This window comes from Vigna angularis, chromosome 7 (assembly GCF_016808095.1).
Source record: "Vigna angularis cultivar LongXiaoDou No.4 chromosome 7, ASM1680809v1, whole genome shotgun sequence".
NCBI lineage: Eukaryota > Viridiplantae > Streptophyta > Magnoliopsida > Fabales > Fabaceae > Vigna > Vigna angularis.
Window position 1 is genome coordinate 28060566 of NC_068976.1, and position 9911 is coordinate 28070476.

At 29.8% G+C, this 9911-nt stretch overlaps 1 long non-coding RNA gene across 1 annotated transcript; it reads left to right on the forward strand.

Annotated features, from left to right (window-relative positions):
* The first annotated feature begins 1017 nt into the window (after positions 1–1017).
* On the forward strand, positions 1018–1737 carry LOC128197673 (uncharacterized). The gene is made up of 3 exons (XR_008250295.1): positions 1018–1171; positions 1265–1308; positions 1565–1737. It is a non-coding gene; the product is annotated as an uncharacterized LOC128197673 (long non-coding RNA).
* The last annotated feature ends 8174 nt before the right edge of the window (positions 1738–9911 follow it).

Genomic DNA, 9911 nt, shown 5'->3' on the forward strand with positions numbered 1-9911 from the left:
CATGTTTGGTCCTTCTACTTAAGAAAGGTATGAATGCATTACTGCTCAGCTAACAATGTTAAACTTTTTTATGTAGCAAATGGTATTGTCATGCAAGTGTGTGTGTCCATGTGTACCCTTCTCTTTCCCTCCTCTACCTTCCATGTGGCTCTTCCTCATCCCATACCCTCCATGGTCAATCTCCTTCCTCCCTCACTCTCTCAACCTTTCGACCTCTATCATCTCATTATGAAGGAATTGTGAAGTGGAATTCAGAGTGTGGAGAAACCTTAATTCATGTTTAGAAAAGGTAAAGGGCACGAAAGTTGGGCTCCTTGGCTTGATGGTGGTGGCAAAGATTGAGATTGACGGAAGAGAATGAAAAGAGATTGTCGGAATTGAGGTTTTGTTAATTTGAATTAATGGAAGTTGCAATGTAATGATTCTCTAGGAATTAAAAAAATGTGTGTTCTACAATTTGGGGGAAATAGTAAACTTATTTGTTTTTTTAAGAGCATGAATGGATCGTCAAAGGATTAAAACTTGTGGTCGGACTTGAATAGATAATTCACTACAAGAAATATGATTATTACATACGGATTATTATATACGGATTATAATCCGTATATAATATATATATTATATATGGATATTATATACGGATTTTGAAAAATAAATTACATACAGATATTATATACGGATTTTTACATACGACAAATCCGTATATAAAAGTCGTATATAAAATGTGAATGAGTTTGGTTGCAGGTTCGTACGATAAATTCATCTAGGTCTCACCCTAAAGCCCCAATCTCAATCCCTAACCCCTCTTTTCTGCTACCCTTCCCACCTCTCCTCTATCAAAATCGTCGCCGTCTTAGGCTCAATCGTCGCTTTCGGCGGCGAAGACGATATCCCCCTCTACCACCTCTCTGTCGCCTCCTCCCTCGGTTCCCTCCACCAACACTCTACCTTTGTCACCGCCCTCTCCTTCTACGCCCCTCCCAATCTTCACTTCCCCCGCAACCTCATCTCTGCCGACGACGCTGGCTCCCTCGCCATTTTTGACGCAAACGGCTTTGTCCATCTTACCACGCTCTCCGGCCACTGCAACGGTGGTATCAACGACCTCGCCTCTACAACTGTCCGGTGAGCGCGACCGATAAAATTGAAGATGTTTGTTCAGGCTTTGAAGGTAACCCCTTTCCCTTCTTTCCCAAATTAGAAATTAAAGTTTCTGTTTTTGTTTTATTCCAAATTGTGATTATTTCTGTTCTTGATTTAGCAGGATGCTTGAATAGAGGAGTTCTCTTTGTCAGCTTAGCGAGGAAGGTTCATGTGAGGATATAAGCTCTGATGGCCAGTCTTCCAGTTTCAATGAATGGATTCTTCCTACAAAAGAATTTGATGGCATGTGGGAAAGGTTATTACTTTTTTATAGTTTATGCATTTCATGTTTTAATCTATATTGTTATTCTTTTTATGATTAACTATGAAGTTGTAAATCATTTACCCTGCGATATCAGCCATTATGTTTTCAGCTTAATAAATGAATATGGTCTAAAGCAACGATTATTACGTTATGCAGCAAGTGGGAGCAATGATTCTTGTCGGTCACAGGTGATTATGTTTCTTAAATTAATTTTCTTGGATTGTTGTTATAGGGGCTTCAACTGAAAGTAAGTTTGATGCTTAAAAAATTATACGATTTTGAAACAACTATAACTTCCATCTGAAGTAATATTTTAAGCTCAATAAACCAAGTCATATGCTACTAAGTCGATTAAAGAAGAGAAGAACCGAAAGCCTCTTCCAGGCCTCAAGGTCGTCTGCCCTACTCCCACTACCGAGACCTCCATTTATAGCCAAAATCCTCCTTCATTTTAACCAAGTTGTTTGTTTTGTTTTATCTCCAATTGAAAACCCGTGAACTTCCAGCTTTCACGGTTTTCTTGGTCTGCCTTCCATCCAGATTTGTGATGTTTGTGTCCCCATGAAGACTTTCTTCACCTCCTAGGTGTGCCAAAGAAATAGGGTGGGCCCCTCTGTCTTTTCTTCAATCCGTTTGCACTCTTCTTCCTCTTCTTCCTTTGCTGGACGTTACAACACCTTCTTCTCCTCATCTCCACTTTACACGTTGCAGCTTCAACTGGACCAAGACCGTGGACATTCCAGCCAAGCACTCTTCTCCCTTCTCAACGTGGCTGCTGGACGTAAGCTTGCTGCTTTTGGGAACGTGAATTTTCTCTCCTTTCTTCCCCCTTGGTTGCTGCTCCAAATGGAACCATAAGCCGTGAGCTGCACTTGGACGTAAGCTTGCTGTGTTTGGATGCTCCAAGATGGACCAAGGTGCTGCACGTGAATTTTCCAGCTGCTTCAGCTTTTCTTCAACAAAATATTTCAGCTTTCCACTCTTCTCCTTTCACATGGTTAATTCCTTCCAACCGTGGGTTTCTTTCTCAAAGACTAAGGCCGTGTGTGTTTTTTATGAATGGAAGAATCAAAACCAAAGCCACCGTGACACCACTTCAAACCAATCCGAATCCATTTCTTTTGTATGGGGCCGTGGTGTTTTTTTTTTGGTGCTTTTTTTTCCATCCCGTGAGCAAATGGCTGCAACATCTCCATGCTCTTTGTTTAAAGAAAGAAGAATTCCCATTTGTGTGGTGGTTGTCGTGTTTGCTTCATTTAGGTGGCCCTTCTTTCCATTTAAAAATGATGTTTGGTTGCATTTTGGAGATCCATGTGGACGTGAGTTGTTAGCAAGCCAAAACCGTGAAAGTGGTGGCCCCTTGTATTTGTTTTTTTTTCTTTCGTGGGTGATGCCAAAACCAAATGAGAAAACCGTGAGTGGTGAGCTTCAAAAAAGAATTAAAATGTACTTCTCTCCTATGTGGGCCATGAAGCATCTTTCCTTGATAAAATTCAGAATTTGATTCTCTCATATGCCGTGAGTTCATTTCATCAATGTGGCTATGCATTTTTGCCAAGCAAACCGTGAGTAGTGGATGGACCCCAATGGCTCATTTAGATGGACCAAAAGAAGGGCTGTATATTGGTCCACCACAAAAATAAAAACTTCCCAAGGTACATTGTTATCCCCTGTCAACATTTCAGATATTGCTACTGACAGTATATAACGGTGTTTGTAAAATTTCTGCAGAATTCTCCACCCGGATCTGTATTGCTAGGGACAATTTCATATGGGAATCTATCATTTGCTGTTCCGGGAGAAAAAACAAATCCTGAAAAGCACCCTGCTTCATATACAATTTCTTATATAATTCACCCAAATAAGGTCACTCTCCGCCTTATAAAATTACTTTCACATCCCATACTCATAACTACTATTTGAGCAAGCATTGAACTGTGCTGTTGTTGCATCAACTATCATATCATATGTAACTAAGGCTATTGTCTAATTACATGTTTTCTTTTGAAAGATTGACGAGGACAAGGGAAAAGGTTCTTCCTTATCTTCCAAGAAGAATGTTACAGAACGCTTAAACGAAGAGGTACTATGAAAAGTCATACATTAGCAGAAGAACTTCCTTTGGTTATTTGTTTTCTGTTTTTACTTAAGGTTCAATTCATGCTCATTTTTGCATAACTTTTCTTAAGGAAATTGTGTTCTATTCGATATTTGCACCTTATAAAAATTCAGCATTTGAAATATTAGTTGACTTCTTTTTCATAATATTTTAGATAAAAACTCTTAAGAAAAGAAAATAAGAAAAAATCTGCTGAAAATTCTTTGCTGTTTTGATAAAAATGTTGCAGGAAATTATTTGATGTTTGGATATAAAAATGCTGCAGAAAATTGTTTGTTGTGTTGATTCAAATGCTACATAAATATTTTATTGTATTAGTTGGTTAAAATCTTGTTTAATATATATTTGTATAGTGTGGATGCAGGGCATATATATTTATTGTATAGGATGTTAGTCTTGATTGATATATTGTTATATATATTACATTTATTACGTTATATAAGCTAAGATAAGTTTTCGAAACCTGTGTCTTATTTTTGATAAATGTTGAAAGTTTTGAGTGAATTATATCTTTTATTAAATAGTTGTAAATATTTATCTATATTAAATGATTTTTGGCAATTTGTTAGTTATGTTGACTTTTATCAGAAACTCATAACTATTAAATACAGATGCAGAATCAACTATTTATTTTTTATAAAATCATAAATTATATACGAATTTTTTCGTATATAATTATATACGGATTTTATATACAGATTTTTCCGTATATAATTATATACAGATTTTATATATGGATTTTTCCGTATATAATTATATACAGATTTTATATACGGATTTTCCGTATATAATTATATACGGATTTTCCATATATAATTATATACGGATTTTCCGTATATAAATTATATACGGATTTTTCTGTATGTAAATTATATACGGATATATCCGTATATAACTTAGCTACGCTTCTTTTATATACGGATTTTTGTTCGTATATAATCCGTATGTAATATCATTTTATATACGGATTTTGGAGGTTATATACGGATTTTGACCGTATGTAACTGTGATTTTTCTTGTAGTGATTGTTGTAATGAGTTTCAAGGTTGATGGGCCATAAGTGTGGTTCATCCAATTGAACTCATGATCAACAAAGTAATACACTATAAATAAAACATTAATAATAATTTATTATTCACTTTTATATTAATTGAGATTTGACCAATTAATTACTTAAATGGTCAGAAAACATTTTGCAAGATTTTTCCCTATGTTGTATAAGGATTACCGTCAAATATCGAGTGTCAAACATGAAAAATACAATGCTTGAAATAAAGGTCTTTGCAAAAATATATTCGGATTTTGAAATAATATATGTTTTTTTTTATAATCTGTTATGATATATAGTATAGGTCCAAGTCCAAGAATTGCACTGATTTTTTTTTTCAAATGTATAGAGACATACGAAGTTTATTATATTTATATGGTCTTATAATTCTAATCTATGTTTATTATATATTATTGAAGAGTTATAAACAATAAAATTGAGTAGTAATGATGATTATTTTAGTTTAAGTTAAACAAAACTTCATAATACATAATAGTTGACCATAAAATAATACCGAATAAGTAATTACTATGTCGTAAATTTTGCATTAAAATAAAAATTATAAATTTTATTAATTTATTATTTTGATACGTTCCTCGACAAGTAAAGACCTAATTACAATACTGTTTATATTAATTTAAATTTTTAAAGGAGTTTAATTACATTAAAAATTCATGATAAAAATAGATTTAATATATATATATATATATATATATATATATATATATATATATATATATATATATATATAACTATTTGTATAAGTTAAAATAATATAATCTATTACATATTTTATTTCCAATTTTATATTTAAAGTATTTTTTAAAATAAAAAATAATTATTTTATCAATTTTATTCTTTTAGTTACTATTTTTTTTAAATTTAACCCTTTTTTCAGTTTAACTCCTTTTTTTCTAAATTTAACTATTCTTTTGAAACAAAATAAATATTTATAATAAAAACATTATCTATTAAAAATTACCTACAATAAAATTATAAAAATCATTTAAATTTATTTTTATCGTAATAGTAGCAATAATTTTATTAATTTTTATTATCATAAAAAAAAATTGAACACTAGTATATATAAAGAAAATTCTCTCATTAAATACACATATTTTATATTACTATTTTATCTTTTATTATATTTTTAAAAAAATACTGAATAAAATGTTCAAATACAAAAAAGTGAATACAGACTAATTTTAATAACAAAATATATTATAAATCACTCATGTATTTCAAAATTATAAGAAAATCATCTATTATTTCACCTTATATTTTACAGATATTTTGCGAGTATCAATGGGGGCTTGGGTAGAATATTTTATCTCTAATTATTTTATTCCTGATAATTAAACATAAAGCAAAATCATAAATTTATCACTTATTATATTTCACTCATTAATTTATTACTTAAAAATCATTAAGTTTTACATTTTTTTTGCTATAAAGTTTACAAATTATTTATGTTTAAAATATTAATTACTTTGGTGAGTATTTATCATATTAATTTATCACTACATTAAACTTTTAATTCTTATTAAATTTATCATTTATTATTATATTAAACTTACTAATTATCACTAACAATAAATAGTTATTAAATTATACTTATTAAAATTTCATCTGTCATTTCATTTATTCATTTATTACTTATTATTATATATGACTTAACTGATTACTAATTATCAAATATATTAATAATCATTAATATTATTTAATTTTCTATACTAATTATTAAATTTATTAGATTAAAATTAATCATTTCAATTAACACGTTACTTTATTATCATCTATCAAGTTTCACTAATTATTAATATTATTAATTTTTATTATATTAAACTTATCATTTAATTATTAGCTGTCCAACTGATTAATAATTATTAAATTATACCTGTCCATTATATTAGTAAATAATATAATTAAGAGATTGGTACTACTCATTAGGTGTAAAAAAACATTCAAATTTATCCGTACGTTTTGTCCTATAAACTTTTAAGAGGAAAAAAAATAAGTTTCTACATAGAATAAAAATAATTTTGTACATAAGTTAACTTAAAATAAAAACTGCATATAACTGACTTTAATATTTTTCTTTATAAGTTAACTTATAAAAAACTACATATAACTTTTTTTTAATATTTTTCTTTCATAACTTACAAATAAGTTATTTTTAATTGATAAACAGCTTCCTTTTTTCAATCTCTTTCCTTCTAAAGAAACCTAAGAGAAATTTGTATGGTAGAATACTTATATAAATACCACATCGTTTTGCATCTAAAAACCACACAACAAAAAGCAGTGTAAACCCTAATTAGTTCTGTTTTTTCACTACAACAAAGAAGCCATGTTTGTTCAGAGGAGAGTGAAAGTTATAGTTTTGAGGCATAAGTTAGTGAGGCAAGCAACATTCAAGAAGAAAAACATGGTGAAGAAATTGAAAGAGTTGAAACTGGTTGATTGGGCACAAGAGGAACAAAGAAGGATGGAGAGAGAAGAAGAGAAGAGAGTAGAAAATATGATCAGAGAGGCGAAGAAGGAGCTGATGAAGCTGAGGGAGGAGAATAAATTGAAGGAATTGTTCCTTGACATGCTTCAAGTGCATGATGAAACTGGAGAATTTCCTAATCTGAAAGATTTGACCAAGAAAGAGCTTCAAGGGTTGCTGGGTTTGATTGAAGTGAGCATGCAGACAATTACGCAGCAGATGGAAGAACTTAAGATTGATGAAGCCAGAGTGGTTAAGGAAGGTGGAGATTATGAAAGCCATTGAAGATCAAATCAATCTCAACTTTTATGACTTAATGTAATGGTAGGCTAAAGATTAGTTAGTAGTTTTTAATTTAGATATGTTAAGCTTCAAATTATCCACTGTAACTGCTATTACCAAGCATGAACATCAGCCATCTATGTTATTTCAAATTTTAGTCTCATGTTTCGTGGTTGTTTAGGGTGCGTTAACAGTGGTGATGGGTTCTGAGCAAGAATTAAGATAAAAGGGGAAATCGGAAAGAGAAATGAAAAAATAATTAAAAAAATGAAAACAAAATATCTATACCAATAATTTTATAAAATCTAATTAACTTTTTCCAAATAAAAAATAAAAGGATAAAATGACCCTGAAAATCCGGTCATAATACTCGGACTGTCATTTTGAGGTAAATATTTAATTTTATAAATTTAGTATAAAAATGTGAATAAATTTATATATCTTACTTTTATATTTATTTGTGTTTTAAATTATTAAAATATTCATTTTTTTGTTATTTTAGTTTAGAATTTATATAGTTATAATTTTTTTATTATTATGTGATTGCAAAAAAAGTATAAAAATTAAATGTAAATTGAAATTTTCTTATTGACAGAAATGAGAAAATTGATAATATATTGAAGAGCATTATCATCTTAAAGTAGTTAGTGCATACATTAGACTAATTAAAGGTTCTTTGACTCAAATAGTAGACTTTGTGGTGAAACCTATGATAAAATTTATGGTTTAGTATGATGCAATGTGTTGTGATATAGTTTTTTGCTCAGTCACAACCTGAGTAAGTGATAATCATGATAATAATTATGTTGTGAATGAATCTTCTCTTTTTAAAATAAGTAGATTAGTTTAACCGTAATTCTTAATCATTTTATATCTAAGGAACTTGTTTTGCGAAAGAATTGAAATAGTTTCTGAATAGACTAATATGATGAAAAGAAATATTCTAATTCTGAAGAGGATGATGAGACGGTTCAAACTACAAAAAAACCTCGTAGGAGTAGACCAAAGAAAGTTAATATTAAATCCTTCAAAACAAACTTTTAAAAATTAAAGGTCTTTCTTGAATGTGAAAAGATTCACTAATGGTAAATATTTTAATAATATGAAGAATTTGTCTTTTCCTGGTATATGGAGATCAAAGCATGGAAGAATTTTCATTTATTTTTTTTTTCATAAGAGGTTTTTTCCTCCTATGTGTGCGATATAATTTTATTATGGGTTTAGTGTGGTCCTTCATGTTTTTCTTTCCTTTTCCTTTTATGTAACAGCAGTGATACCTGGCTGGTATGCGGGGTCGATCAATCTCTTTCTAAGAGTTTATCTCTACCATCTTATCTTAGACCTCTATTTATAATTTTTATGATAACTTTTTATTATTATTGGCCTAATTATGGCCCAAACTCCATAAATCTTGATTAGGAGTTTAATCAGAATGGTTTTATACTTTAAGTCATTCCACCTTGGCCGCTCGATCTTTTTGTATAAATGATAACTCAGTCGTTCAATTAATATATTAAAATATCACATTTTTCAACTAACTAGTTGGTTGTTTGGTCAGCTCGTTGACTAGAAGAAACATATCGTACACCTAGCATGAACTTATTTGAAAGTAAAAATAATGTCATCACATCTTATTGGAAATTCAAATGTGTCTAAATTGATAAATATAAAAAAATTGAGTACATATAAAAATAAATGAAAGTTCATTATCACATAGTTCTATGATTTTGAATTAAAATGGTTTCACTTTTTTATATAAATTGAACTCAAATCTTATTAATATTATGTTTTTTTTAAATAAATTAAAGATTCATAAATAATATTAAAGTATATTGAAGGTGATCTCAAATCTCATTCATTTTCATATTTTCATATTTTAGAAGTAATAAATTTTGTTAAGAAGTGAACTTTAAGTTTAACTTAACCCTAAACTGACTTGTAAGGTGAGATTTGCATTCATTTATATATTATAAATTATCCTTATTTCTAGTTGATGTGAGTCTTCCAATATATCTCTCTCACGCCGAGGTATAGACAAAAAACAAATTTCGTTAAAATAGACTCTAACCATAACTCTGATATCATATTAAGGAGTAAACTTTAAGCCTAATTCAATCTACAAAACCAATTTATAAATTGAGATTTGCATCCACTTATATATTATAGATCGACCTTATTATCGATTAAACTTTCTACCAGTTTATCGTAATAATCATCATATGGTGGCGATTAGCATCACGGTGGACAGTAGAACAGTGGCGGTGGTCATTCTAGGGGCAACCATGTGACTTGGGGTTCACAGCATGTTCGGAAACGTACGAATACACGGCTGAGCATGGAATGACCAGAGTGAGTTGCTTTTGGTGGTTGAGAGTATTCTACAAGGTACACCTTAGTATTATCAATTACTGTTACATATATTTATTTATGAAAAATAAAATAGAACTATAATCTTAAATGAAAAGTATAATTTTATTTTTAACTCTAATATTATTTATAATATTAAAGAGAAAATAATTAATTGTATGAGCTTATGTTTACGGTTACTTTTTTAAGTTCACTA